The 8030-nt window shown below is 32.7% G+C and overlaps 1 protein-coding gene across 3 annotated transcripts in view; it reads right to left on the bottom strand.

Annotated features, from left to right (window-relative positions):
• The window catches only part of LOC137624386 (TOG array regulator of axonemal microtubules protein 1), a 674340-nt gene extending 666536 nt beyond the window's left edge, over positions 1 to 7804 (bottom strand). For all 3 annotated transcript variants that reach the window (XM_068355115.1, XM_068355116.1, XM_068355117.1), the window contains exon 1: positions 7245 to 7804. The gene's annotated coding sequence lies outside the window, so the exon portion shown is untranslated. The remainder of the gene's footprint in view (positions 1 to 7244) is intronic.
• Between the last annotated feature and the right edge of the window lie 226 nt (positions 7805 to 8030).

Below are 8030 nucleotides of genomic sequence, written 5' to 3'. Positions count from 1 at the left end.
ACCTCAACATTCGCTGAATGACGCTCCAATATCTGATCTTAAACAATCTAATTTTTCCTGTTTCGCTGAATGATGCTCCAATCTCTAACCTTAAATTTCATTGAATGATGCTCCAACCTTTGACCTTAAGTTTTGCTGAGCGATGCTCCAATCTCGGACCTCAATATTCGATGAATAACACTTCAATATCCGACTTTAAACAATTTAATTTCTCCTGATTCACTGAACGATGCTGGACGATTATCCAGTCTCCCACCTTAAACCATTTAATTTATCCTGTTTTGCGAACGATGCTTCAATCTCTGACCTTAAGATTCGCTGAAAGATGCTTCAATCTTTGACCTTAAGTTTTGCTGAAAGATGCTCCAATCTTTGACCTCAAGTTTCGCTGAAAGATGCTCCAATCACCAATCTTAAAACATATAATTTCTTCTGTTTTGATAAACGATACTCCGATCTCTGACTTTAAATCATTTCATTTTTTTTTTGTTTCACTGAATGATGTTCAAATCTGCAACCATAAGATTTGCTGAATGATGATCCAATTTCCGACGTTAAGGTATTTAGTTTCTCCTGTTTTACTGAATGATACTCCTATCTCCCAACTTAAACAATTTTACTTTTCTTGTTTTGCTGAATGATCCTCTTATCTTCATCCTTGAGTTTCGCTGAACGGCGCTCCAATCCCCAACATTAAACCATCTCATTTCTCCTGCTTCACTGAACTATACTATAATCTCTGACCTTAAGATTTATTGAATAGTGCTCCAATTTCTGATTTTCAACCATTCAATTTTTACTATCTTGCTAAACAATACTCCAATCTCTGACCATAAACCATATCCTCTCTACTCTTTGACTGAATGATGTTTCAGTTTCTGACCTTAAACTATTTCATTTTTCTTCCTTCGCTGAACGATGCTCCAATCTCTGATTTCAAATTTTGCTGAACGGCGTTCCATTCTCTGACCTCATGTATTGCTGAACAATGCTACAATACCCGACCTTAAAGCATTTCATTTCTACAGTTTCACTAAACGATACTCCAATATCTAACCTTATATAATTTTATTTCTACTTTTTCGCTGAATGATGCTCCAACAACTGATCTCGAACCATTTCATTTGTCCTTTTTCGCTGAATGATGCTCTAAATTCTGAATTAATTTTTGCTGATTGATGCTCCAATCTCTGACTTTAAACGACGTATTTTTCCCGTTCTGCTAAAGGATGCTCCAATTTCTGACCTTAAATTTTGTTGAATAATGCTCCAATCCCTGACCTCAAATCATTTATTTTCTCATGGTTTTCTGAACAATGCTCCAATCTCTAACCTTAAATCATTTAATTTCTCATGTTTGGGTGAATAATACTCCAATCAACAAACTTAAACCATTTAATTTTTCCCGTTTCGCTGAACGATGCTCCAGTCTCTTACATTAAACTATTTGCTTTCCCCTGTTTTGCTGTATTATGCTCCAATCTCCAACGTTAAACCATTTCATTTTTATCCTGTTGAACGATGGTCCAATCTGCAACTCTAAATAATTCCATGTCCCATTTTGCTAAACGATGCTCCACTCTCTCACCTGAAATCATTCTATTTCTCCTATTTTGCTGAATGATGATTCAACCTCTTCCATTAAACCATTTAATTTCTCCATTTTCATTAAACGATGCTCAAATCTCCGACCCTGAACTATTTAATTTCCCCTTTTTCCTTGAACAATGCTCCAATATCCAACCTTAAACCGCAACTTGCTAGGTATGCCAGTGATTCTATGATAGTTCTGTACACTTTTGATTCTCATCTTACCAAGAGTTTAAATTTTTTTCTTGGTGAACTCTACTACTCATTAAGAAATGAAGACATTTCTGTTTTCCAAAATAGGTTCATTCAAGTCTCTATTATAGAGTAAACCATATTTACAGATCTCCTAGTTTTATCCATGCAATCTATTTTGTACGCCTTTAAGCAATTTCTTTCAATCGTTATTTTTACTCTTAATTATCTAATCTATTCTATCATCTTAATTCCTTCGATTTGGTTTGGCTTTTTTGTTTTTTCATTAAGTACATTTTATTTTATTTTTTTCCTCTTATTCACTACATCCTTGTCTGATTTCCAACATTAGTTTTACTTCTAGTTATTTTTGCTTTTGTGAAGTTCTGTTTTATCATTGTAATTTTTTGTCACTGTGTTCATCTCCCAGATTTAAATTCTCTCCACAAATCAAAGACTTGCAATTCTCTCTAAAGAAAAAAGATTTCTGAATTTTAATCTTAAATCAAATACTAAAATAACTATAGAGAACCGGGGCTTTTGAAATATTTTCAGATCGAAGAATTACAAACTATGTCTTCAGTTTCTACTAGTTCTGCTATCTCGATAGGGTCATAAGCTTTGTGAAAATTTACATAGTAATTTTTCCTGCAAAGGCTAAACCTTCTATGTCCTCCTTCAGATTAGATTTATTTATGGTGGTTCTATAGACCGTGTTTGTATACGTGTACAGATATAGAGAATTATAGATTATTCACTAAACATATATATATAAAAATAGCATTACATTATGATAAATTGATTCCCATTCTAACAACAGGCGTTGGGAATATCGTCTTATTGAGTGACATGCACTCTAGAATGCAGAATTACTAAATTTGAATTCAGAAACTTGCCAAGCTGTATAAATCAAGGTACCGTTGTGTTCAAAAGGCGCTCCCTCATCGACATCCTTATCACAGTTGGTTATATCTACTATCACGCTCAGTCGCACTTTCCCATAATGACGTGTTCGTGATGCATGAAATCTTGAGGGGTCCTAATTTAGTCTAAGTCTCAAAAAGCACTTTCCTCTTATTGGTTCCCTCTTGATTTTCTGTCAAAGGTACTCTTTCTATCGGATGTTTGTTCATTCTATTGATATTATTAACGTTATATACTTGTAAGAAGCATAATAAAACCATTTTAAATATGTACCCATGATTGCCTTGACCTTTCATTCTTTAAATAGCATAAGAGGATACAACGAGGATGACTGATATTGGGATTAATTTTTCTTTCTTTTTGCTCCTGTGATGCAGGGCTTGAAGTAGATTATTTATATGAAAAAAAAAAAATTCTATCATACAAAAGGTTGAAAGGAAGGTCAACTTAATGATATTGACCATGGAGACCTTTATCGTTATTTTTATGTTAGGCCAAGAAACCAGAAGAGGAATCAATTCAGGCCAAGTTAGACAAATTTGGGTAAATGAAAAGTCTGAAAATGAAGCCCGGATCTGTCTTAATTCTTAATTGGGTCAAATTCAGTATAAATGCATGAATGGACGGATGCACTCTATGTATAAAAGCATAGAGCAGGCATTAGAGTCCAGAATGCCAATCAAGCCCGTAATTAAAAGTTGATAAAAATTTAAACTGGTAAAAATAAAAACAAATTAAATATATATCCCCCTTAGGAATTGAAAAAGCTTTACTTAGCTGTGTAAAATAAATTAGTCAGTGGAAGAAAAAATTTGGTTAAACTAGTATCAGTAACACTTAGCCGTACGCACTTTACCGAAGACCAAAAGTGTATCGGTTTTTAATAACTGGAGCAGTAAGCGTATCCAGGTAAATAGTTCTCTTATGAATTGGGGGCTCAAAAGTGTAAGTCCCATCCACAGCCTTGTTAATGCTACTTATTTTATTACAAGGTAGATGAATAAGGCCGGATATTATCTATTGCACTTTTTTATTTCTTTATGATGGACGTAAGTGGTGGGTGGCCGCCTTTCCTGACATTTCCTCAGAATATGTGCGTCTTCATATCGCTGTCGGAGGCATTTATATTAACCACTTTAGACGGTGAAGCAGTTCCTACAGCCTTGTACACAATCAATAATTCTTACTTATGCATGGATTCAATGGAAATTGGAGAAATTATATTCAGAGCAAATATAAGTAATCCTTGAACATTTAAAAGGAAAACCAGGCATGAACATGGGACAATAAACAAAGCTGAAGGAAGCAATACCTCTTAATACCCTCCAGAGAGTCCTGACTTCTAAACTTTCATCAGAGCTACGACATCTGAATTAACTTCATAAAGCCAGAACTGTCTAATACCTTTCCATCAATCGTAAGATGCTCAGTCTCTCCAGAGAGACAAGATCTTAATTCTAAATTCTCTCAACATATTAACAATATCATTACTAGTTGAGCTACAGCCCTAGCTGGAAAATCAGGATGCTATAAGCGCTAATAAGACTCCAACACGGAAAGTAGCCTAGTCAGTATATGAAATAAGGAAGAGGCTATTGCCACGACCCAAGACTAGTATGTAGGTTGGCCAGGGCACCAGTCATCCGTTGAAATACTACCAGTAGACAGTACAACATTGGACCCTTCTCTCTGGTTACGGCTCATTTTCCTTTTCCCTACATATGCACCGAATAGTCTGGCCAATTCTCTACATATTCTTCTCTGTCCTCATACACCAGACAACACTGAAATTACTAAACAATTCTTCCACGCTCAAGGGAGTTAACTACTGCAATGTAATTTTTCATTGGCTACTTTCCTCTTGGTAAGGTTAGAAGAGACTCTAGCTATGGTAAGCAGCTCTTCTAGGAGATGGACACTCCAAAATCAAAACATTGTTCTCTGGTCTTGGATAATGCCATATATATAGCCTCTATACCATAGTCTTTCACTGTCTTGTGGTAGAGTTATCTTGCACACTGTTCTATTGTATTTCTCTTATTACTCTTTTTAAGAGTTTTTACAGTTTACATATGAAAAATTCATCTTAATGTTGTTACTGTACTTAAAATGTTTTTTTTTTTCAATTGTTAATTCATCTCTTGTAGTTTTCTTGTTTCCTTTCCTCAATGGGCTATTTTCCCTGTTAGAGACCTCGGGCTAGTAGCGTATTGCTTTTCTAACTAGGATTGTGGCTTGGCAAATAATAATAATAATAATAATAATAATAATGATAATAATAATAATAATAATAATAATAATAATAATAATAATAATAATAATAATAATAATAATGGCTCGACTTTGGAGTGTCCATCTCCCAGATTTAAATTCTCTCCACAAATCAAAGACTTCCAATTCTCTTTAAAGAAACAAGATTTCTGAATTTTATTCTTAAATCAAATACTCAAAATAACTATAGAGAACCGGGGCTTTTGAAATATTTTCAGATCGAAGAATTACAAACTATTAAACTATAGAGAAAAATTACTTTTAAATTCACTCCAAGATACTCACGAATTCCGGATCCACTACAGACTCAAAACTAATAGATTAAATCTATTATATGACAAAGACATCAAATTCACTCTAAAGAACCAAGGCTTAAATATTTGATAAAGCTAAGACTTCATTGTTCTTTACATGAGGTATGTCTTTCTAACGTCACCAAGAGTACTAGCCTCCAGGCTAGTACAGCAGTCACGTGTTTGCCTAGCATTCTCATGGCAGCAGACATAAATTACAGTATCTCAAGAAACCCGAGACTTAGATTTCTGTCATGCAGTCAATTATTCAAAATACTATATTTCTAAGTAAATGGCTACCTCAACAGTAATCCATATGCCTAAATCTTATTCTATTTCAATTGAATTTACTCAAATTAATATTTCCGGATATTATATTAAGCATAAACCACAGATGTAAAATATAGCAAATCAAGTATTGAGAACCGATAAAGAACAGGAGTGACAAGAACTTAAGCGTCTAGGAGACAAAAAGAAATCATCCAGTGTCACAGTTATTATTTTACTGTCAGGTACATAAATTTTAATTGGTATGAGCTTTGTTATAGAGAATAAAGCAGATTTCTTAATCTAAATCAATACTTTGTTACTTTGTTAGCAAGAACAGAGTTCGGTGTTGCAACACACTTCCACGGAGGTGGAAGGAACTTTATAATCTTGTATAATAAAGTAACTGCTAAATTCAAAATGAGTAGTTTAAAAAACTGGATTCTGGATGGACAGGGTTGAAGAATCAAAGGAAGCTCTCTCTCTCTCTCTCTCTCTCTCTCTCTCTCTCTCTCTCTCTCTCTCTACGGTGTATATATCATATATATATATATATATAGATATATATATATATATATATATATATATATATATATATATATATATATATATATATATATATATATATATATATCCGTTTCTGATTGGGGATACTTTGACGTGGTGAAAGGGTCTGCGTGTCGCCATGATCAGCAAAACTGTACTTGTCAGGGCCACCCATACTAGGATGGTTTACTGTGAGGGTTTAGACGAAAATCTCCCACCAACACCAATCCATAAATCCATACTGGCTACTTATATATATATATATATATATATATATATATATATATATATATATATATATATATATATATACACATATATATGTATATCTATAAATATGTATTATATATATATATAAAATACATATAACAGAAGGTTATAAAGTGTGTGTGTATGTGTGTGTATATATATATATATATATATATATATATATATATATATATATCAAACTAGTGTACGCGACCCGTCAAAAATTACGGCTGACTATTTACGTAGATATGCACACACGCACAACCGTTTCACCAGGGTCTGACTACTCACTCACCCCCTTACCGAGTAATGGAACATGATCGAAAAGATATATATATATATATATATATATATATATATATATATATATATATATATATATATATATATTTATATATATATATATATATATATATATATATATTTATATATATATATATATATATATATATATATATATATGTACACATATATACATACATACACACGCAGCATGAGATAGAGTATATATATATAATATACATTATGTATATACATTATATATATATATATATATATATATATATATATATATATATATATATATATATACATATATGTCTATTATATTTATATATATCTTGCTACAACTTTTCAACAACAACAAAATTTCGCAATGCAAAATTGATCATTATATTATATATCAGCTACTTAACAAATAAAATTCCCTTATCCACACGAGTTTTAATGTAAATATGGTTAACCATGTTTAAAACCTCTACATTCTCGGTATTAAAAAACAAAATAATCTTTTCACTATTTTTACAAAGCCACAGATATACTTATAACAATCTTACAACTTATATTTCCTTTTAGATATATAGCAAAGGCCTTTCTCTTGTCTTCTACTGCAGATCCGAAAGAAAAACTTACATTCAGCGACGAATGATGATGTACAGCATGGTGTGGACCGGGTACAACAGGTTCATGGGTTTCAAATGAGGCTTTTTCACTGCATTTGCGATAAAGAATGGCCTAATTCAGCGCCTCGGAGGTCGATAAGCTATTTCTCATTAATCCAGAGAGCTTGAGGAGTCCAGTTCTGGTGCAACGTTATCTTTAATATTATGGCAATATATTATATAGGAAGGTGCTCACGGAATGGGTGCGTTGATTATTGTCCCATGTGACACAAAGTTATAGTACAAACTGTCATTCAATTTTGCAACACACTTCTGATATTATTTGTTATTCAATAGTGCAACACAAAGTTCATGAATCAATTATTATCACCGAGGAGTGTCACAATATTCAGGTGTTGATAGTTATTCAAGTGTCATGACGCGGATTTCTGACAAACGTTTGCATTCTATGTTATGACGCAGTTCCCTCACATTCACAATACACAGAATACTTGTACAATATACCTTAAACTTGGAATAAAAATCACAGCACTCGTAAACAACTCGCTGAAAACAAAATAAACAATGGCGTATCAGTATGTAAATATCTAAACGAATTTAATGCACGTATTATAACAAGAGCAATTAAATCAATGGGAAAATTATTTTTCATTCGTCTAAATTTTGAAATTGTAACCATTTAAATTTTCTAATCAAAAGTCGTTTCAAACCCTAAAAAGCCAGTCACCGAAACGCTCAACTCCTTAACTGTTTAACCGTGAATTATTCGTGATAAAATAACCCGTAATTAATATAC

Source organism: Palaemon carinicauda, chromosome 31 (genome assembly GCF_036898095.1).
Source record: "Palaemon carinicauda isolate YSFRI2023 chromosome 31, ASM3689809v2, whole genome shotgun sequence".
Classification (NCBI taxonomy): Eukaryota; Metazoa; Arthropoda; class Malacostraca; order Decapoda; family Palaemonidae; genus Palaemon; species Palaemon carinicauda.
Note: the sequence above shows the minus strand (reverse complement) of the source record. Positions and strands in the feature narration are given on the sequence as shown.